At 48.1% G+C, this 23581-nt stretch overlaps 1 pseudogene across 1 annotated transcript; it reads left to right on the plus strand.

Moving 5' to 3' along the window:
* Positions 1 to 872: 872 nt before the first annotated feature.
* On the plus strand, positions 873 to 7695 carry LOC308648316 (tropomyosin-like; annotated as a pseudogene). The gene is made up of 2 exons: positions 873 to 925; positions 6804 to 7695. The product of its transcript is annotated as a tropomyosin-like (transcript).
* Positions 7696 to 23581: the final 15886 nt, after the last annotated feature.

A 23581-nucleotide genomic window follows, 5' to 3' on the forward strand; every position in this document is an offset into this window, starting at 1 on the left:
TGCTGCCATCATGAAGCAGAGCACAACAGGGCACCTGCTTGTGCAGTCCAAGGGATGTTGCCAGAGAATTAGAGGAGGAACAGGATTCCAGGGCTCTGAGGCTCTGGGTGGAGAGGGAGCCACAGAGGCTGGCAGGAAGGCACTTTCTCCACACTGTCCCCATAGGCAGAGGAGCAGGTCAGAGCTGAGGCCAGCCTAAGACCTTGTGCAGGAAGCCCCAGGCTGTGCCTTTGCACCCAGAGCATAGTCATGGGGGCTGCATCTGCAGGGTCCAGGGTGGTCACAGTCACGGGGGCTGTGTCTGCAGGGTCCAGGGTGGTCACAGTCATGGGGGCTGCATCTACAGGGTCCAGGGTGGACACAGTCATGGGGGCTGCGTCTGCAGGGTCCAGGGTGATCACAGTCATGGGGGCTGTGTCTGCAGGGTCCAGGCTGGTCACAGTCATGGGGGCTGCGTCTACAGGGTCCAGGGTGGACACAGTCATGGGGGCTGCGTCTGCAGGGTCCAGACTGGTAACAGTCATGGGGGCTGTGTCTGCAGGGTCCAGGCTGGTCACAGTCTTGGGGGCTGCGTCTGCAGGGTCCAGGGTGGTCACAGTCATGGGGGCTGCGTCTGTAGGGTCCAGTCTTGTCATGGTGAAGGCCTCCTGGTTTTTTCAGGGGTCCTAGGAGTTTGTGAGACTGCTCCTCAGGGCTGGATGGACCAAACACTTGCCAGTTCCTCCAGGGCCTTCCCTGGGTGACTCAACCAGTCCAGTCCCCTTTTACTAGAGACAAGTGAGGACCTAGAGAAGGAGCAGGTCAGCCTGTGGTCATGGAGGGTCCTCCAGCCCAGGGCCAGACACCCTCATGGTGACCTTGAGCAGGTGCCCATGAAGGAAAAGCCAGAGGCTGTGGATGAGGACAGCAGCTTCTCTTCCTTGAGGCAAGTCTCACCAGACCCCTCACAGGCAGGGGCTGTCACAGCAGGAGCCTGTCCAGAGCCCAGGGCATCCCTCTCTGTGATGCTGCTACCTGGAGACTCCAAGGTCTCAGTCCATGGACAGTCTATCCCATTCCCCAGGCCCAAGATGATGCAGGATCAGGGCAGAGCACTGGGGGAGGAAAGCAGCCCTGGACACCAACATGGAAGGACATAGACCCTCCCCTATCACAGATGAAATACAACCCCCACAGGCTCATCCCAATGACCCCCTCGTCCAGCCACAGCCCTCCCACCCACAGTCACCACCCAGCTAATCCCTTATGGGGGGACTGGTGTAAGGCTCTGGTTAGGTTGAGGCTCTCCTACCCAACCTTTCCCCCTCAAATGCTCTTGCTTTGTCTCACAGATGAGCCCCTGGGAACCTCATATCTAAACTGTGGATGGTAGACCTCCAGATGCACTGGGTGAGGCCATTGTCACCAGGTCCACAGAGCCTGCCTAGTCTCTCCCCTGCCCCTCTGGCCCCACTTCTGGGCTCAGTGAGAGACAAGGGGAAGAGGGCAGGGGAGAAAAGACATATAAAAGTGGCAGAACCCCTTTTATTCTGGGGATACCAGGAAACCAGCTATGGCCCCTTCTCCCTCCAGGAGAAGTCTATGTCACCCTTTTAAATAAGCCCTGCTTTAATCAGGCCTGTGTCGGTGTGCTTCTCTAGTTCATACTCCAACAGGTGAGGAAGCAGAATCGTCACCATAACTGGGGGCATCCCCATCACTGGTAACCTGGTTCCCTGGATGTGAGCCTGCTCCTCCTTTTTCTTAGGTCTTAGGCTTCTTTTGTTCCCCTGCTCTCTTCCCTTCCTTTCTCTCTCCTTCCTCTATAAGTGACTAGACCCTGGAGATGCTCAGTGGGATGACCAAAAGGTGAGAAGCAGATTGGCTGGTGACTCCCTGTAGGAAAATCCCTGGGGCAGGTTACCTTAGCAACAGGTTGGAGCAGGACCAGGTTATCTTGATTAGGGTGGGAAAGGGCTCTGAAGGCACTGGGATTCCAATCCTTCCAATTTCTGGATCCCACCTTTGCCTATCTGCCTGATTCTGGCTTCACTGCTGCACCAGCCCAGCTCTCCCTGGGAGTCCCTGTGGGGGACTCAAAGTGTCCCCCAAATCCTGTGTGACTGTGGAAGGAGTACCGGGACTAAAACACAACAAATTATCTTCCAAATATGAATAATTATGTGTAAAGAAAACCTAATGTTATGTTTAACTCTAAGGAAGTAAAACTTAGGACCATTACAGAAGAAAGTGTGGAGGACACAGCCCCAGCTGCAGGGCCAGCAGCCCTGCTCCTGCATTCATGAGCCAGAGGTCATGGTGAGGGCCTTGGGTTACTTCCAAGTGCACAGAATGACCCACGAAGGAGGCAGATCCTTCTAAACATGGGCAAGTGATGGGAGTCCATTCTGGCTCTGCCTTGGGGGGCCTGTTATCCCCCCAGTCCTTCTTATATGTTCATATAGATGGGGCCATATGTGCCCTACGTCTGGCCTCCACTTGAGTGTGCAAGCAGGTGGGTCCTGTTCACTTCCCTGGGAGTTGTAGAAAGAGCAACAGCAAATTGGCTCAAGAGGATTGATTAGGACAGAGACTATGGCCACAGGGCCAAGGAGAGAACTTGATTGACCCTAATGGCCCCTGGGGTCTGGAGTCCCTTAGGCTGTGTCCTGATTGCCCTGGTGAGGGCTTCCACAGCAGAGAGCTCTTGCTGTACTGGTCATGGTGGTGGCTGTTTTCTGGGTCAGAGTCCAGCAGGGCAGTGATAGAGAACATCTGAGTTACTGTCTCAGCAGCTCCTAGCACAGGGGTCATCACACTCCCTCCCTGGATGTCTATCAGGCCTCCCCTCTGCCTTTTCCAGTACTGTGTGGACAATTCAGGTTCAGGGCCACCTATTGTCTCAGGCAGCACCTGGGCAGTCAGGATCCTATTCTCAGGTGCCAGGTCTGGGGTGGGCAGACTTTGTCAAGAAAAGGGTTTACTGAGTTGGCTGGTCAGAGCTCCCCCTGCCACTCACTAGGCCTCAGCTGCTGTGATGACCCAGCCTAGCTGCCTGTCCCACTGCAGGAACCTAGCCTGATCCTCAGCCCCTTCCCTTCCATCTACAAGCAGCAAAATTGTCTGAATCCAGTGCTGAGTCTCAGGGACTCCTTGGGATCCAGGAGGACCATGAGACTGAGGTGCACCAAGTGTCCAGGTCACCAATCCTCTTTGGGGTTGGCTTAGCTCCCTGTTTACTGTACAGAGAATCCCAAGGACAGCCCTGGTCAGGGAATCTCATGTAAGACTCTTCCATGGAAAAGACTCCCCAGCGTCCTCTGAGCTTCCTCAGCATCTGTCCCTGGTGACCACAGTGCAGTCACTTCCACTTCAATAATGCTGTTCTGCGTGTTGTTCATGTGAAACTGCTCCTGTATCAGAGTGTGCAGTGCAGGGACGCAGCAGAATCAGAGTGGGAGAGTGTACATCCTTGTCCCTGTCCTGAGCTAAGAGGAACTCTTTTTTTTTCATTCAGAATGGTGGTGGCCTTGGGTTTGTCATATGTAGTTTTTAGAAGGTCAAGATGAGGCCCTCATACCTCTAGCTTCTCCAGTGCTTTAACCATGATGGGGTGCTGAAGTATGTCCGATGCCTTTTCTGTACCTATTGATGTGATGGTGTGCTCTTGTCCTCACCTCTATTTATGTGGTGAATCACAGATGGATATGACATTATGGACTGTCTATGTTGAGCCAAACTCCCAACCCTGTGGTGGTGACCACCTACTCATGGTCATCACCTTCTTATATGTTTTTGAATGTATTCTGTCATTATTTTATTAAGGAACTGCACATCTATGTTGATCAATGCTATTTGTCTGAAGTCTTCTTTTCTGGATGTGTCTTTGTTTGGTTTTGGAATCAGGGTGTTACTGGCTTTTTAGGATGACTTCTTTAGTGTTTCTCCTTTTCCATTTCACAGAATATTAGGAGGAGGTTGGCCTTATCTCTCTTTAAAGTTCTCTTAGAATTAACTAAGAATCTTCTTCTAAGCTTTTCTCTCTTGGAATAATTTTAATGGTTTTTCATTTTCATTGCTTGATATTTTTCTGTTGTAGATTTTTATATTTTTGTGCTGCAATTTGTGTGGGTCACATGTGTTTAGGATTTCCTCAATCTCTTCAGTTTTTCTAGTGTATTGGAGGATATTTTTCAACACAGTCTCTAATAATCTTATGGATATCAGAGTAGCCATATCTTGTCTTTTATCTTTATTTTTTATTTCTGTCTTCTTTTTTTTATTAACTTTAGTTCCTTCATGATTTTTCAATCTTCTTTATGTTTTCTAGGAACCATCTCTTTGTTTCTTTGATTGTTTGCATTGTGAACACAGTTTCTAAAAACTCTTAACCATAGCAATTAAGCAAGAGAAGGAAATTAAAGGGTTACAGAGGAAAGACAGAAGTCTGACTATGCTGCTTGCAGGGGATCCGATACATAGAAGAACCAATGTCTTAATCAGATGCTTCCAGATCTGGTAAACAACTTTAGCAATGTAGTTAAATACATCACACATACAGAAGTAAGCCACTTTCTTTCATTATTAAAGTAGGTCTGCTGAGAAAAAAATCAGGAAAATGGTCCCCTTCAAAATAATCTTAAGACAGACTTCAAGATGTTGGGCCAGAAAGAGTCACCATTCTGTGACACTCCATGACCCAGGTCTCAGAATGCAACATCTCAGAGAGTGTGAGAGGACCTTTAAACAGTGGATTTTCACAGAAATCACCAGTACTGTGACTTCCCATACAGAAATTAGAGCCTCTGTGCTCGAGTCGGACTCTGGACTCCAGGCCAAAAGCCAGCAGTTCTAGCCCATGCACAACACTCAAGTGGCTTAGCAGAACCACCTATCAACACCTTTGCAGAACTCCAGACTGCACTTGGCTCCTACACTGGTTACCTGGCTGCTACGTATCCACAGCACAAGGCCATTGCCCAGCTCCCGCACCTCAACAGACATCCCGGCACTGGAAGCAGAACAACACCAACTTGGAAAAGCTTTCTCACCATTTTTGGAGGGTGTGGTTCTCAGATCAAATCTCCATCTGAGCAGCATATTATCCTAAACCTGACCCCCAGTTCACTGTCCACAGCCAGAAACTGTAAACCTTTTTTTATGAAACTACTGATTATATTTTAAATAATAATTGAATCCAACATTTCTGGACATTGAAACTAAGCTGTAAATGTCTTAATAACAACAAATTGTTCATAGGTGAAATGTTGTTGATATTGGGATCTATTAACATCATTCTTCCCCAAAAAGGGGGCCCTTGGAACCCTACAAGAGCACTACAAATCTGTAGGGTAAAAAACAAACACCCCAGACCCACAGAGGTTGAAAGGAAGACACATGAGCAACATGAAAAGACAAGGGAAGAAAGTTCCACAAACAAGTCAAGACAACACTTCATTAGAATCATTGGCAGCTAGAGCAGAAAAAGGACAGAGAAAGATTTCAGGATATACATGATTAAAATGTTCTGGAAACTCAAAAGAAGACATAATAGAACAAATACACGCAGTGAAAGTTGACTTCAACAATGAGCTACATAAAGAAATCCAAGAAAGAAAAGATCATCTCAACAGGGAGATAGAGGTTCTTAAAAAATCAGAAATCCTTGAAATGAAAGAAATAATAAACCAAATTAAAAACTCAAATTGAAGCATCAACAGAGTAGACCACTTGGAAGACAGGACATTAGACATGAAGATAAAATAAATCATCTTGAATAGACCATAGACCACACAGTGAAAATCATAAGAAACCATGAGCAGAACATTCAAGAAATACGGGATAGCATAAAAAAGACCAAATTTAAGAGTTATTGGGATAGAGGAAGGCATAGAGGTTCAAACCAAAGGAATGAAAAATTATTCAATGAAATAATATCAGAATACTTTTCAAACGTGAAGAATGAATTGGAAATCCCAATTCAAGAAGCCTACAGGATGCCAAATGTACAAAATCACAACAGATCCACATCAAAGCACATAAAAATGAAGATGCCCAACATACAGAATAAGAAGAGAATATTAAAAGCACAAGAGAAAGGCATCAGATTACATATAGTGGAAAACCAATTAGGATAATAGCAGACTTTTCAACACAGACCCTGAAAGCTAGAAGATCCTGCCACACCATATATCAGGCTCTGAAAGAAAATGGTGCCAACCAAGAATCTTGTATCCAGCAAAATTAAGCTTCAGGTTTGAAGATGAAATGAAAACCTTCCATGATAAACAAAAGTTAGAAGAATTTATAGCTAGAAAACTGGCATTACAAAAGATATTCCATGAAGAGGAAATGAAAAATGACAATGAAAATCAGCAGAGGGAGGTAGTACCCTAAAGGAAAAAAACTAATCAAAGAGGAAAACAAGTCAAGTTAAATAACAAAAATAAACAAATATTGCTTGAAATACAAACCATGTCTCAATAATAACCCTAAATATCATTGGCTTAACTCACCAATCACAAGACATAGGCTAGCAGATTGGATTAAAAAGTACCCAACAATACGCTGCCTCCAGGAGACTCATTTGAAACTCATCTGGTAGGAAAGGCTATATACAGACTGAAGGTGAAAGGTTGGAAAAAATCTTATCACTCACTTGGGCTGCGGAAGCAAGCAGGGGTTTCCATTCTCATATCCAATAAAGTAGACTTCAAGCCAAGGTTAATCAAAAGGGATAAAGATGGACATTACAAGTGAGAAGCTGCTGCAGTGCTGAGCAGAGGAGGCAGATATCAGAAGTGGCTGGGTGAGCACCATGGTAGGATCACCACTGTCGAGGTGGTGAAGTGTAAGATCCAGGTTCTGCAGCAGCAAGTGGATGATGCCCAGGAGAGGGCTGGGCGCCTCCAGCGGGAAGATGATGGAGAAAGATGACCTGGGAACAGGCTGAGGTAGCCTCCTTGAACCGCAGGATCCAACTGGCTGAAGAGGAGCTGGACCATGCTCAGGAGTGCCTCACTACTGCCCTGGACCATGCTCAGGAGCGCCTAACTACTGACCTGGGCTGTGCTCAGGAGTGCCTCATTACTGCCCTGCAAAAGCTGAAGGAAGCAGAAAAGCTGTGGATGAAAGTGAGAGAGGTTTGAAGGTTACTGAAATCTGGGCCCTAAAAAATGAAGAAAAGACGGATCTCCAGGAAATCCAACTCAAGGAAGCTAAGCACATTGCACAAGAATTAGGCAGGCGTATGAAGAGGTGGCTCGTAAGTTAGTCATCACTGAATGAGACTTGGAATGCACAGAGGAACGAGCTGAGCTGGCAGAGTCCTGTTGCTGAGAGATGGATGAGCAGATAAGACTGATGGACCAGAACCCGAGTGTCTGAAAGCTGCTGAAGTGCAGTACTCTCAAAAAGAAGACAAATACGAGGAAAAAATAAAGATCCTCACTGATAAACTCAAGGAGGCAGAGACCCATGCTGTGTTTGCCGAGAGATTGGTAGCCAAACTGGAAAAGACAACTGATGATTTGGAAGATAAGCTGAAATGCATCAATGAGGAGCACTTTGTACATAAGGATGCTGGACCAGACTCTGCTTGACCTGAATGAGATGCAGACTCCCCAGTCCTGCCTGCAGCTCCTCCTCCCTCTGATGCTGACTCCATCTGAGGCCAGCCAGCCTGAAGCTGGCCTTGAAACTGAGGCTGGTCTTTAAATGGAAGGCTGCTTTCTCCTTTCAACACCCCTGCTACCCCCACCCCCTGTCCTTTCACCAAACTGTCTCTGCTTCTTCCCAGAGATTCCAGCTGGGCTGGAGGCTGAGCACCTTTGGGAACAGAATTTAAGGGAATGTGAGCAGAACACAAAGTGTCTCTAAAAGCACATTGTGATGTAGACACTTTGTAATTACTTTTTTGTTGTTACAGTAACAATTTGTAAACATTGCAAATAATTTCATAGCTCTGAAGCAGCACTCTAATTCCCTTCTCAATTTGGAAGGTAACTTTCCAGCCTAAAACCTATTGCTCTCTCCATAGAGGAGGAAAAGAGGAATGGGCCTCCCTTACTGAGGGCCAAAAAGAGCCCAGGGAAAGACTCTACTACAGAAAACCTCATTGCTCTGTGCAAAGTACCTGCCAAACCAGAAAGGTGATTCCAAGAGGAGTTCACCAAAAAATGAAAACCTTGCCATTCAGGTTTTGTTTTGGTTTTAGCTTTAATGTATCTTTAGACAACGTTATTCTTTTTTAATTTCTTTTTCATCAGAAATGACCAAATTAACATGGTGAGACCTCTGAGATTTTGTTTTTCTGGTGTTGGGGATTGAACCCAGGGCCTTGTGAATGTTTGGCAAATGCTCTACCACTGAGCTATAGTCTGAGCCCTGAAACCATATTTTTCTCCCATCTCTACCTACTTCCCAAGTGGTCAAAGAATGGATCATGAGCCCCTTAATCTTGTGGTGACCACTTAATTGCTCTCTTGCCTGCTTGAGAAGAAAGAAAGAAAGAAAGAAAGAAAGAAAGAAAGAAAGAAAGAAAGAAAGAAAGAGAATTATGTTTTGGCCACTGATTTAGCCATATGAAACTCATCTCACCAACCTTTTCTGGGTCTGAAGCTGCTGTATCTAAAAGCACCATCTCATTATGCTTTTTGTATCAGTCAGTGATGGAGAATCTTGAATAGCTTATGTACAAAACTTTTAAAATTCTATATTATTTAGGAAGTGCATCTTTGGGGTTGGGCTACCTGGCCTACTCATCTGGCTGTGAGGGTCCTGCAGTGTGGGCTGGCAGTGTGCTGATGCTTCAAAGTTTCTTTTCCAGCCCAACCCCCACTTTAGGTGAGGTATCTGTGAAGTCTGTACATCCTGCAGCTGATTGGCTTAAAATGTATTCTCCTTTATTGTGGTCTCCTTGGGGCCAGTTGGGAGAAAGACAAACAACAGTGAAACTGTTTTGATACTGGATATAGACAAGTGTCTTTTTGAAATTAAAAAAAAAAACAGTCACTAAAAAAAAATGATGGACATTATATACTGCTCAAGGGAACCATACACCAACAAGACATAACAGTCATTAATATATATGCCCCAAACAATGGTGCAGCTATGTTCATCAAACAAACTCTTCCAAAGTTCAAGAGTCAAATTGACCACAACACAATAATCCTGGGTGACTTTAACACACCTGTCTCACCACTGGACAGATTTTCCAAACAAAAGTTGAATAAAGAAACTATAGATCTCAATAACACAATCAATAACTTAGACTTACTGACACATATAGAATATTCAACCTGCATCAAGCAACTCTTAGCAAATAAAAAAAGCAGAGATACTACCATGCATTTTATCAGATCATAATGGAGTGAAATTGAAAATCAACAACAAAAATAAAATAAAATAAAAATTTCTCCATTACCTGGAGACTAGACAATATGCTACTGAATTAACAATGCGTTGCAGAAGACATTAAGGAGGAAATTTAAAAATTCTTAGAGATAAATAAGAATATAGACACAAAATATCAAAATCTCTGAGACACTATGAAATCAGTAGTAAGAGAAAAGTTTATTGCATGGAGTTCATTCCTTAAAAGAAGTAAAAGTCAACAGATAAATGACCTCACACTACATCTCAAAGCCCTAGAAAAGAAGAACAAATCATCAGCAAAAGCAGTGGAAGGTAAGAAATAACTAAATTACATGTATAAAGACATGAATTGGTGTAAACATACTTTATATACAAAGATATGAAAAATTGTGCTCTATATGTACAATAAGAATTGGAATACATTCCTCTGTCTTATACTTAAAAAATAAAATCAATTTAAAATAATCTTTAAAATATTTTGAAAAATACAATAAAGGAAGTGAAAAATCTGTATAATGGAAACAGTGAACACCACAGGGGTACATTGTGGAACTTTGATATGGGAAGACCTACCATGTTCTTGAACAGTCAGAGTTAATAATATCAAATGGCCAAACTGACCCAAGTGTCACACAGATACCACAAAATCTCCAACAAACACCAAAAACATTCCTAAGAGAAAAAAGAGTCCTAATATTTCTGTGGAGAAATTACAAACACACAAGAGCCAAAGCAATCCTATGTAGGAAGACCAAACATGGGGATATGACGACATCAGACCTCAAATTATTTGAGAGCAGCTGGGGTTGTGGCTTGGCGGTAGAGCACTTGTGTAGCACGTGCAAGGCCCTTGGTTTGATCCTCAACACCACATAAAAATAAATAAGAAAGGGTATTTTGTCCAACTACAGATAAAAAATATAAAATAAAAAGTTATTTGACAGAGGTACTGCATCAAATCCAGCATGGAGCTGGCATCAAAGCAGACATGAGAACAATGGGACAGAGTAGAAGACACAGAGACAAACCAACATAAGTGCAGTTGCATGGCACTTGAAAATGTTTCCAAAATCATGTTGGAGAAATGACAGCCTAATCAATAGATAGAGATGGGAAAACTGAATATCAATATGTGAAAGATTATAATAGGTCACTGTCTCCCACCCTACAAAACCCAACTCAAAGTTGGCCAGAAATCAAAGAATTAGACTAGACACTCTGCAAGAGCTAGAATCAAATAATTCACCAACCGTCCTGTGTACTGACATAGACACCAACTTCCTCAATCAGGTTACTAAAGTGCAAGGATCAAAACCTAGAATCAGTAAGTAGGACAGTATCAGATTAAAACCTTCAGCACAGCAATGGAAATAAGCAAGAGTGTGGGAGAGATGCTTCATAAAGGGAGATCATTGTCACCTGCTCCCCAGACAGGGGACTAATATCCAGTCCATGTGAACAACCCAAAGCACTTTATGATGCAATAAATATAACCCAATAAGTAAATGGCAAAGAACGCATCAGACTTCCCAAAATAGAAAATAATAGTAGCCAAAAAATATAGAAAATCATGCTAAAAAATCTTGGCAATCAGAAAATGCAAATTGAGACTACAATAAGAATTCATCTCACACCAATTAGAGGGCCATCATCAAGAACACAAATAATAACGTGTTGGCAAAGATGTGGGAAGAGATCCAGGGAAGTGTTGTTGGTGAGACTTCTACTTAGTGCAGCCATTCTAGAAAGTCAGAATGCACATTTCTCGAAAGACCAGGAATACAGCCACAATGTGACCCAGCTCTCCTACTCCTTGGTATTTATCCCTAAAAAGTAAATTCAGCAAACCACAGCTATACAGCACCTCGATGTCTGTACCAGGGCTTCTCACAACAGCTCTACTACAGAGCGTTCCCAGACGCCCATCACAGATGACTGGATAAAGGGAGCTGGTGTCTGTGCAGAACAGGGTTTCACCCAGCCACAGGGAAGAGGGAAAATAGGGCATTATCTGGTCAATGGAAGGAACTGGAGAATATCATGTTAATTTCAATTAACCAGATTCACAGTGTGAAATGTCAAGTGTTTAATCTGAAATACAAATTCCAGACAAAACAGAGAAAAAAGGGCTGGGAGGAATCCCAAGGAGATAGAAGAGGGAGGAGGGAGGAGAGGAAGGGGATCAAGGGAGAGGAAAGAGGGACAGAGATGGGAGGGGAGGAGGAAGGAAATTGACCAACCACCTGTGCAGCTGCATGAGGACACCACAGTGGATTTCCCCTTATGTGCTCTAAGAAGCACTAATGTAAACAGATCACTAAAAAGATGTGTTAGGAAAAGGAAAAGGAAGAGGGTCAGGAAAGAGGGGTAGAGAGGAGGGGAGGGAAAGGGAAATGTTAGGTTGCTGAAAAAAGTAAATTATGTCCCATGATTTTTTATTATGGTAAATTGAAATGCAATCTATTTATAATTTTGATGTGGTAATAAAAACAGAAGTAAAAATTTAAAAATCCAAATTGTTTCTTTTATATAAGTCACAGATCAGTACATAAAATATGTACGTAGCGCTTTCTTGGGAAGCTGGTTCATGAGAGGCCCCAGATGCAGGCATCCAGCCCCACCCCCTCTGCACCTGCTCCATCGATAATGAATGAATGAAGACAACGTGGATTATATACCAATAATGCTGCTCTCTTCAGCCATTAGGAAGAGTGAAGGTACGGTAATTGGATGGGGCTGGAGAACATTAGCACAAGGGGCATAGGAAAGCTCAGAGCATCGGGATTGAGAGTTTCCTCTCATGAGCGGAAGATAGAGAAAATAAGAAAAATAAAGGCAGCAGGAATCCCAAGATAATAGAACAGATCAGTGAAAGAGGAAGGTGACCAAGATGAGGGAGGAGGGACAGAGAAAGGGGGAGCCAGGAGAGAATGGGGCAGTTGTGAAGGGCCAGTCCCATGGATCCTGCACATGTACAGTGCAGCATAGAGTTTCACTATATAATATAAAAAACAGTGTACATATAGACACACAGTACATACAGTGTTGATTTAATGAAAAGTCTAAAGAAGAGGAAGAAAGATAAGTAGGGCAAAACCATTGGGGAACAGAGGAAAAGAATGAGGAGACACAGTGAGAGAAAGAGACATTAAAGTCAATGATTGTGCATGACCAGGTCACAGTGAATAACAAGGATATCTATGACGTCCTATTTTGAAAGGAAAAATAGAATTAAAAATAATCATTTTCAAAGCCATCAAAGTTAATGTAGGCCACAAATACAGAGGCTCCCCTGGGACGTGAGCATATGAGAGGACCCAGACACAGAAAACCACCCCAAACAGCCCTCAGCACATGCTCCTGGCTAACCTGAGCTCCTGTGTGCTGAGCGCAACCTGCTGGCCCTGGTCACCCTGCAGGAGGTGTGAGTGTGAGTGTGTGTGTGTGTGTATGACTCTGTGTGTATTTGTGAGCGTGAGTGTGTGAGACAGTGTATTAATGTGTGTGAGTGTGTGTGTGTGAGTGTGTGTCAGTGTGTGTTAATGTGTGTGAGTGTGTGTGTGAGTCAGTGAGTGTGTGTGTGTGTATGTGAGTGTGTGTGTGTGTGTGTGTGTGTGTGCACGTGTGCTGAGGACTCTGGGATCCCGTGCTCTGGTCTGGAAGAGGAGGCTGCAGCCTTGGTGTGAACTGACAGCTGCCTGCCCTGGGGAGGGTGACCAGGTCAGTGTGTAAAGAGCACCTGGCAGGGTCAGGGTCCTGGCTGTGATGGGTGGAGGTGTCTGAGACCCTGCTGAGCCTTCCCCATGTGAGTCCTCTGCAGCTGCCCAGGGACTGGCTGCTGGAGCAGGGGGCAGGCCTGGAGCTCAGGGACAGCCATGTGACAAGGTAGCAGAGTCTGCCTTCCAGGGGTCTCACCCACAGAGTGTCACACAGACACACAACACTCCTGCACACACACACACACACAGACACATATATATACACACATGGACACACAGACTCACAAGTGTACTGTGCACCCTGACCTGAGACAGGTGGAGAGAGACACTCCTGACTCCATAAGAGAAGAGCATGGGATGATCTGAGGCAGAAGAGACCTCCAGGTTCACCATGATGGGATCCAGGGAGACGCTGATCACCTGGAGAGAAACCATCCACTCTCCTCTGCTGCTCTGAAGGGGGCACCTGAGCTCCTGTGTGCTGAGCGCCCCCTGCTGGCCCTGGACGCCCTGCAGGAGGTTTGTGTCTGGGCTCACACTGAGGTCCCCTCACTGTGGCTCTGGCACAGTAATAGGTGCCTGTGTCCTCAGTGGTCAGGGAGCTCAGCTGCAGGGAGAACTGGTTCTTGGACGTGTCTCTGGAGATGGACACTCGGCTCTTGAGGGATGGGCTGTAGTAAGTGTTACCATTATAACAAATGCGCCCTATGTACTCCAGCCCCTTCCCTGGGGACTGACGGATCCAGTTCCAGCAATAACCACTGGTCGTGATAGAGAATCCAGAGACAGCACAGGTGAGGGACAGGGTCTGCGAGGGCTTCACCAGGCCAGGTCCTGACTCCTGCAGCTGCACCTGGCACAGGACACCTGGGGACAAGGATAGTCACACTCTGTCAGTCACCTGCAGTCACAACCTCCCCATCGACCCAGGTCTGACACTAGGGACACTCACCTTGGGGAGCTGTGACCAGGCACAGGACAAGACCCAGCAGCCTCATCTTCTAGACCACACCTGCCTTCCCAGAGACCTCAGCCCTGTCTGAGCAGAGAGCTGGGAGCTCCCACAGCCCAGAGGCCTTTGAACCCAGAGCAGGAGGAGGAATTTGCATGTGGGTGAGGCTCTTCTGATATCTGGAGAGGCTGAGGTCAGGCTGCCCAGGTCCTCTGTGCCCCTGAGATGTGTCCCTGTCTTGAACCCAGGTGGAGCTTTACCTGTGAGAGGAGAGCAGGTGGTTTCAGGGGTTCTGGAAGGCTGTCAGAGGGGGAGCAAACCCTCCTGAGCCCAGCCCTGCCTCCTCCAAGCCCTTCCTCCCTGCACCTGGGAGGGTCTCAGAGTGGCAGGAATGTGCCCAGCATGCAAGAGGCCCAGGTTCACCTCCCAGCCCTGAGGAGAAGCCCTCAGTGATGACTGAACAGAGCCCAGGGCTGAGGATGGGGTTCCCCACATCCAGGAGAAGAGCTCCACTTTGTTCTCAGCACTAGTTCTTCTCTTTCATCTCTGTGAGATTTGGGGGCTACAGACTGAGCAGGAGAGGAGGGAGCAGGGTCTCAGGAGGACAGGGGCTTCCTGCTGTGTGCCCACTGCCCTCCCCACCCTCTGCCCTGCTTGTCCTCCTGACTGTCCAGCCAATGCCTGTGGACAGCAGTGGGTGGGAATCTGCCCTGAGCTCTTCCCCTCACCTGTCCTGCCCTCTGGTCTCCACCAGGAGAGGACAGGATGGAGGTGCTGGGCCAGGTGAGAGTCCTGGGAGCAGAGGCAGCTCTCAGCTGCAGCCTGAGGCTGAGAGCCCCTGAGTCCCCAGAGCAGCAGAGCCAGGCTGACAGCAGACAGGACGGCATGCAGGGCAGGCTGGGTGAGGGAGGAGGCCCAGTCCCCTTCCCTGTGCAGCATCACTGCAGTGAGACCTGCCTTGCCCACATCTCAGCATTTGGAGAGAACAGTGGACACTGTCTTTAGTGAGGTGGGGTCACTGAGAGGGCAGGTGTAGTTGCTGACCTCCTGATGAGGTTCAGGAATTGACCTCCTGCCTAACTGAGTGAGCACAGCACACTAATAAGACATGTGGCTCCTCTCCTTGTTCCCTGTGGTGTTGACCATGAACTCCCTGCAAAACTGATCCTGCAGCCCCCACCTCCTGGACCTGGGGTGGCTAAGGTGAGACCTGCTGGTGCCGCACTTGACCCGTGTGGGCAGGTAAACTTAAGGTCACTCGTGGGAATTTCCTGTGATATCAAATAAAGCACAGACACACACTTTACCTTTAAATCAAACTTCAGGATGGCTCCTTCGCTCTTGGTTTCAAGCTCCCCAAATGATACAGTGAGGACAGTCCCAAGGGGCTGGCGAGGGAGAGCTAGAATATTTGAAAATGAGCTTTTATTGGGGAGACCCTCAGTCTTTAGAAACTTCCATCCAAAAAAGGTCAAGAGGGGCAGGGTTACAAGGACAGGTAAGGTAATTCGACCCCTGGGGCTGGGGGAAGGCATGTCTATGCATGAAGACACATTCTGCTACTTGAGGATCTGGGTAGTTTCCAGGCCACTATGAAAGTGAATGACAGGGCCTCTTCTAACTATGGAAAGAACAATGCTAGTTATTCAGTGTGACGGCCCCCCACATGCTGGTCTCCATGTCTTCACCACCTGAAAATCCATGTGTGCCCCTGGGTGAAGTTTCCAAGTCCTAACATATCATCTGATTAGAAAGCTGTTCTTCCAGGCAGAACCAAGGGGAGACATCATCAGATGATCCCAGTTCCTGGCCTGGATATCCTGGAGTTCTCCATGTGACAGTCTTCCCCACCTCACCTGTGCCAGGTATGGGGTCTTCAACACCTCACCTGTTCCAGGGCTTCAGTTTGCTTTCACCATTCAGCACAAAGTGTTCATGAAAACAAGAGAAACTTAGTGGATGTATGATGTGGACATAAGAATACCTCCTAAAAATATATCAATATTTGACAGTGTTTTGTCACCTGACCAAAATTCTGAGAACACAGAGGAGGAAAAGCTTCCCTTGGGTCATGACTTAGGAGGCTGGAGTGCAAGGTGGCAAGTTCTTAGCTCTGGCCAGGGAGGGAGAACACCATGGCAGAAGGGCGTGGAGGAGGAAAGCAGCTCAGGACATAGCCACCAGGAAGCAGGTGAGCTCCATCCAACAGGGACACAGAGTGTCCCCCAAAGTCACACCTCAATGACCCAAGTATTCCAGCCACATCCCACCTGCCTACAGTTGATGCAAGTCAACCCATGTTAGTGGATTAATCCACTTTAGGTTGAGCTCTGGTAATCTAGTCCTCTCTCCTTTGTCTCACATGTGAGCTTGTGGGCCACCTCATATGTGAACCATGACAGCAAATTCCTGATGCTGGTAATCCCTCCACCTGGTCAATTTCCAGGGGATTTAATCTCCCCATTTCATATTGACATAATGATCCCAGGGAAATAACCGACTGTGTGAGAGGCTCATGTGCAGGGAGGGGAGAGGCGTATCCAGGCTCTTGCTGTCCATCACCAGCACCGTGTCTGCCAAGCCTGTGGTCTCATGTGGAGTGTGCAGAATGTACCTCCTGTGTCCACACAGACGCAGGGCACAGAGGATGGGAAGACGTCGAAGGGAGGACCATGTTGATGTGTTGGATGAGAGAAGAATTACCCAGGAACAGGGAGTGACTGTGGACAGAGAATGTGGACGTGTCCTCCAGGGAAGGCCAGGCCTGAGGGAAAGGCAGCAGGTGTTCCTCCTGGAAGCTCCCTGCAGAAAGGAGCCAGCAACAGCCACAGCAGCCACATCTCCTGGGCCAGCTCCTGGGGAGCTGGACCTGACCACCCCTGACCTCAGGAGGTGGGAGGTGTGTGTCTCCCATATTTAAATTCCCTCTATTTACAATCCCCGTGCCCTGTGTTCCTCCCTGCAGCTCTGATGAGGCCTGAGGTAGAGACAGTGCAGAGGTTTCCGTTCCCATGTGTCTGCATTGGCTGCAGCTCTGCTTCCTGAGAAGTGCACAGGCCCTTTGCCTCTGGGCACACACAGGGATTTTGGAACCTTCCAGTGAATGAGGAGATGTCAGTTTGTACCTGTGCATGGTCTCCATAGAGCTGCTCCTGACCTTCACAGTGTGGGCAGCTTGAGGTCAGCGAGGTCACCCTGCAGTCCTAGGGCGTCACTTTAGGTCCAGGTCCCTGACAGGACTTCAGAGGAGCAGAGCTACGGAGCTGGGGACGCTGGGAAAACCAAAGGTGTCACATTCATGCAGCGAGCTCTTGACCTCTCCCTTTACGAGTTTTCTCATCTGCTCCTCTGGGTAAACTAAGGTGAGAGTGTGGGCTTGCGGTTGAGTTTGTGGGTCTGAGTGTGTGTTGCTGTGCAAGGAACCCAGAAATGCTCTGTGTGTTTGTGAGATCCCTCAATTTACCTCTTGATAGTAATGTAATTATTTGTACTTTTACTGACTTTAAATAAATGCTAGAAAATTATGTGGTAAGTTAGTGGACTTTTAGAATTTTAATTTTAGGAACATTAGACCCAAAGATATTATTGTTTGGAAATTCATTTTGGGACAATGGAATTCACTATTATGACATTAACACATTTCAATCCACTAAAGTCAATCATTATAATTCTTTTAATTTCATTGTTAACTGTGCTATCCCACAATCATAACCTTAAACAACTTTCCTAGGAAGTGGTAAAGTGTACAGAAAAATAATAAGAAGCATGACAGGGAAAAAGTCCAGGAGTGTAGTCAGCAGCTCTTTGCAGAAGCACAGAAATCATTGAAAGGCCAAGACTTGAGCACTCAGTGCCTCCTGGGAAAACTCGAATTCTCCAGACTTCTTCACCTTGGAGGGTTGCAAGTTGTTGCTTGGTAAATTTTTATTTCATGCTTTGGATTCTTGAGTTATATATAAAACTCAGTACCTGAACGAGACATTAAAATTTATCCTCTTCTCTTTGGAAAAAATGTGGGCTCCTACTTCAAATGTAAATCCGTAATGCAGTTACAATTAAGATTTTTAGAAAGGATGATTTTTGTTTGGTTTTGAACTTAAAACACCGAGACACTTTAGCACATGTGAAATTTGCATTTCTGTTTACGTGACCAGTTTCTTGGGATGCTGACATATTGGATGAGCGAGCTGCAGTGGCCCTGCTCTTCTCCCTGCCCATAGGCCTGGGTCAGTCTGTGGCCACTGGTGCAGGACAGAGCACTGTGGAGGGAGGGAGTGCGCATCCTGCCCCACCACACAGAGCACATGGGTGACAGGCAGGACCTCTGCTGAAGCCACCCTCAGGTGGGGCTCCTTGTGCAGGTGCTGCCTCTGCCCCTGCCACACACGCAGCTGTCAATCATCCTTCACCCCTGACAGGGGGCACCTGTGCTGCAGAAGCCACTGAGCCCCCAACCCTCAGCACAGTTTGGGAACTTCAGGAAACAGACCCCAGCAGTGGTGAGGACAGAGCAGAGCCAGCCTGGGCCCCACACCAGGCTCCACTGCACAGAGACATGCAGGGACCCCACCCAGGGTCCTGGGAAGCAGCTGGGTGGCTTCAGACTCCCTACCCAGCTTAGTTCTGTGTCAGGGAGGACCTGACATCCACCTGCAGATACAGGACACAGCTGGCCATAAGCCCACACTTGTACAAAGGAGGAAAGAGCCCTGGGCCCTCCCTGAGTGGCAGGGCATGCTGAGAGCAGGGCCAGCTGTAAGGGCCACACACCTTTCCCAGGACCCCAGGTGGCATTGCAGGAACATGTAATCCCTAACAAGGTCCCCAGGACAGCTGAGCAGGCCCTGAGCAGCCACTGCACAGAGTCCCTGTGGAGGTGCAAAGCCAGCCCTGGATGCTGAGAGCATCTCGCCCTTATCCCCAGGTGTTCTCTGCCCTGTGCTGTCCTCTAATCTGACAGCCACCTCTCCACTCATGGGGCCTGCTGCACTGCTGACCTGGGCCTGCTGGAGGGCCACCCCAGGCAGCCCTTGGGAACAGATGGGCACTGTACCTCTGCTGCTCTGCCAGCAGCCCCTCAGCTGTCCAGGCTGCCAGAGTGGCCCCAGCACCATGCAGCCCCAGGACTGTGAGGCCCAGCTGCCCCAGGAACACCTGACCAAGGTGCATTGAATGCACTCCTCAGGTGGAAAGAACAAGGAGCCTGTGGGACTCTTCAGCCACCATTTAGCAAAGAATTATTTATGTTATGGGTGACACAGAAGTGGGAGCAGAATGCAAAGTTATAACACCTGCTCAACAAGGTATTTCTGAGGATTTAGAAATACAAGTGATCATGAGGCCTCCTGGACATAATCCCTGACCACAGTGGGACATGCAGAAGCAGATGCATGAATTTCCAGAACTGTGCACCTTTCGCAGCTGAGCCTAGAGGCAGTAAGCAGCCTGAGCAGAGCAGTGCCAGTCACAGAGGTCACATTATGTGTCAAAACCCAGAAAGACAAGGTCAATGGCAGATGCTTCACAGGAGAATTGTACCAAATATTTGAAGACAGCAAATGACACATTCACTAATTATTTTAATTCATTTTATATAGCCATCGTCACCTAGACATTATGACTGGGGACTCCCCCATCCCCTCTGGCCCCACATCTGGTCACAGTGCTGAGAAAGCCCCTGGGTCCCTCTTCCTCTGGTGCTGGTTAACCTTAAACATCCAGGTGGAACTTTCTCTGCAGATCCCTGATACTGTGGGGGCTCAGCTCTCTCCCCTGCTCCCCAGGACAGCTGAGTCCTGCTGCACCCACCCAGCTCTCCTGGGAATGACTGTTGGGGACTCAATGTGACCCTCCATTTCTCTGGACGTGTAGAAGGTCCCCACCTGGACATCACAGTGGACTGTCATGAATATGTCCCTCCTGGTTCTGCAGGAAGGTCCTAACACACAGCCCCTACACCCCTGGGGACCTTCTCCTCCTCCTCTGGCTGCTAAAGGGCTCTTCTCTCTGGAGGGATCATGCTCCATGAGCTCTGCCTGTGCACACTTATGATGAGGGCCACACTGCCCTGTGCTGGACTGTGGAACTGTCCTGAGTCTCTGTGACCTGAGGACAGCAGGTTTTCTGATGAACAGTTGACATCAGGCATGTGATTAGGGATCAGGCCCTTCTCCCTCAGTGGGTGACTGATGATGGGTCTCAGCATGTTCTATCCCCAGTTCTGCAGAGGGCAAAGGAGCCATATGGCCCACTTTGAGGTCAATCACAGGAGCAGGTGGCCTCACCCTGTGCTTGTGCCTGGTGAATCTCTGCTCCCGTGCAGTGGTGACTATTGATTGTAGAATTGCGAGCAGAGGCCCCGGGTCCTAAGTCTGGAAAGGATCCACAGAGAATCTCTGAATGGAGCGGAAGCCCCCGTGCATAGCAGGAATCCATCTGAACCTCCCTCTGCAAGTGTTTAACCTGGACCCTGTGACATGGGGCTCTGAATGGCCCTGGTGTTTCAGACGCCCTAAAAAACCAAGGAACAAACACTTCCATCAAAGACATCAGAAAAATATACAAACTGAATTAAAATGTATTACTTGCCTATGACCCAGGGGGATAGAGAAAAAGCCTCAATATCCAACAGGAAACCAGCCTCAGCTCCTCTCTGTACCTGCTCCTGGCTGAACTGAGCTCCCTGTGTGCTGAGCGCCCCCTGCTGGCCGTGGGCACCCTGCAGGGAGATCTGTGTCTGGGCTCACACTGAGGTCCCCACACTGTCTGTAGCATAGTAATAGGTGGACGTGTTCTCAGATCTGGTACTGCTCATTTGCAGGTACAGCGTGTTCTTGGCATTCTCTCTGGAGATGGTGAGTCGACCCCTCAAGGTTTTGGTATAGTTTATGGTACCACTACCCCTGCTAATGTACAGACCCACTCCAGCCCATTCCCTGCAGCCTGGAAGACCCAGTAGCTACTGAAGTTGAATCTAGAGGCTGCACTGGAGAGTCGCAGGGAACCCCCAGGCTGCACCAGGCCTCCCCCAGACTCCACCAGCTGCACCTCACACTGGACACCTGCAAACACAGAGGCAGCCTGGTCAGGACACTGGCACTCATCCACTCTTCCTCTCACTCCTGTCCACTCACACACTCAGGATCTCTGGTTCTCCCTTCATTACCTTTGAAAACAGCCACCAGGAAAACCCAGCTGAGCACACTCTCCATGGTGAGCAGCTGTGTTCAGTCCTGATCACTGAGTGGGCTGAGCTGGGAGTCCAGGGTTGGCTCCTGTGCAGATTTGCAGGGTCAGGTGGGCTGGATTTCATGAGCAGAGGGAGGCCCTATTTGCATGTCCTCCTGCTATATAGCGGATCTGGGTGGACGGCCAGGTAGGGCAGGTCTAAGAGCAGATGGGTGTGTCACGGGCAGTGTGGTGGACAGAGGAGCATTTAGGAAGGTACTGTTTCTTCAATTTGTTCTTGGTTTTCATTATCTTAATTTATTTACTAAATACAAAAAACAATTATATAATGGAAGTTTCACTGTCAATTCAATGGTCTGAATGTAAAATTACACACAGAAGAAGGTGTGTTTGTTCAATGTGTCCAGCAGATCATATCTGGCAAGAGCAAGATGAGTATTTGGGCTTTGCTCTCACCATGAACATGACTGCCCCATGGTGGATAAATGTAGTGAGGTCCTCTGAGTTCCATTCCATGGAAGATCCAACACTTGGTGGGAGCTGGGCTCACTCAGGGTGGAGCAGATTGTGGGCTGGATAATGTCAAGGGCACAGGTAAGGCCCTGGCGTGTGACCCCCTGACTGATGTCAGGCCATGTGCAAGACAGGGAGGGGCAGAGAGGGGCAGTGCAGGCAAAGCTGGTGCTTTGCACTTTGGCCAGGAGATCAGCACACTTGTGGTGCTGCCCAGGAGCTGTGGCCAGGAGGGTGAGGCCAGCAGCTCCACTGGGAGCTGCCCAGGGCTTTGCACCCAGAGGATGGAGGGTGGTTTCAGGATCCCAGGGTTCAACAAGGCCCAGCTTCCCCAGCTCAGAGGCAGAGATGAAGACCTGAAAGACAATCCGGGGCAGGGCCTGTGGGAGAGAGCTCTGGGCTCCTGACCCAGGACTGCCCAGGGCATGGTTTCCCCTGTTCAGCCAGCAAGGGGCTCAGAGGTTCCCAGCCCTGGTTCAAGGGAGGCCAGGACCTGCTCCCTGCTGAGGGTGACCTTGTCCTCAGCCACACCATGCTGGCTTTGCAGGTGGCAGACTGTGAGAGATACAGGAGCTGCAGTGTCCTCTCGGGCACTGTCCCCCAGCATGTGCAGGTGTGAACCTCTTCTGCTGCTCAGTGGTGAGGCCCTACCCCTGCCCTGCATCGGCTGTTGGTATGTGATGCAGATGTTTCCAGAGTCTGACTTCTTCACAGCCACGTGGGGTGAGGTGGTTTTCAACTTGGTGGACAACAAGGATCCTCTCTTCTCCTGACCACAAATTCCCTTTTGATAACCTCTGTTTCCTGGTAATAATTTCCTGGTGCTGCAATCCACATACACACCTTGATTTACCTGGTCCCTCCTCATGCTGACCTGGTCACTCTCTGAACCCAGCCCACTGTGGAATGGCAGGAAGGTTCTCCTAAAGTCATGGGCAATTCTATTTTCATGCTTAAATTTCAACTTGGAGATTCTTGTAAATGTGTTTCCATATTCCTGCTTCATTAATTTTTAATGTAAATATAATTTTTTAGTTGTAGTTGGACACAACATCTTTATTTTATTCATTTATTTTCATGGGGTGCTGAGGATCAAACCCAGGGCCTCCAACATGCTATGCAAGCACTCTACCACTGAGCCACAACTGGAGGAATTTATTCTTTGATAATTAGCTAGTGTTTCAGTTTCTGTTTTATTAAGTTCTTTATAACTTGCTAATGTGGCTGGTTAGATGGGCATCTGACATGGAGCACACACATTCTGCTTCAGCTCTCGGGCTGTCCCCTTCTCTGAGCACCCACTTCTCTCCTGGCCATGAGCCTCATGAGAAACAGATCCCAGAAATCCCTGGAGTTGGGTTTGCACAGTGCCTGCACCAGGCCTGCACAGTGGGGAGAAATTGGACCTGCCACCGCCTCATGGGTTGTGTCCTCAGTGCCCCTAGGGACACATGTCTCTTCTTCACTGCAGGAAGTGGTGTCTGTCCTGCCTTCTTGCATGGGCTCTGACCCCCAATGCCAGTGCAGCTCCTACACAGCAGTTAATAAAGGCACAGCTGTGCTCAGTGGTGTTCTGCCACTGGGTGGGATTGGAGCCCCTGTAGCAGGTGGCCTGTGCATCTGTGTGACCAGGGGCCAGGCACCCTGCATGCTGCCATCATGAAGCAGAGCACAACAGGGCACCTGCTTGTGCAGTCCAAGGGACGTGGCCAGAGAATTAGAGGAGGAACAGGATTCCAGGGCTCTGAGGCTCTGGGTGGAGATGGTGCCACGGAGGCTGGCAGGAAGGCCCTTTCTCCACACTGTCCCCATAGGAAGAGGGGCACATCAGAGCTGAGGCCAACTTAGCCCTGTG

The sequence above is a fragment of the Spermophilus citellus genome, assembly GCF_964194105.1.
Source record: "Spermophilus citellus genome assembly, chromosome: 4".
NCBI lineage: Eukaryota > Metazoa > Chordata > Mammalia > Rodentia > Sciuridae > Spermophilus > Spermophilus citellus.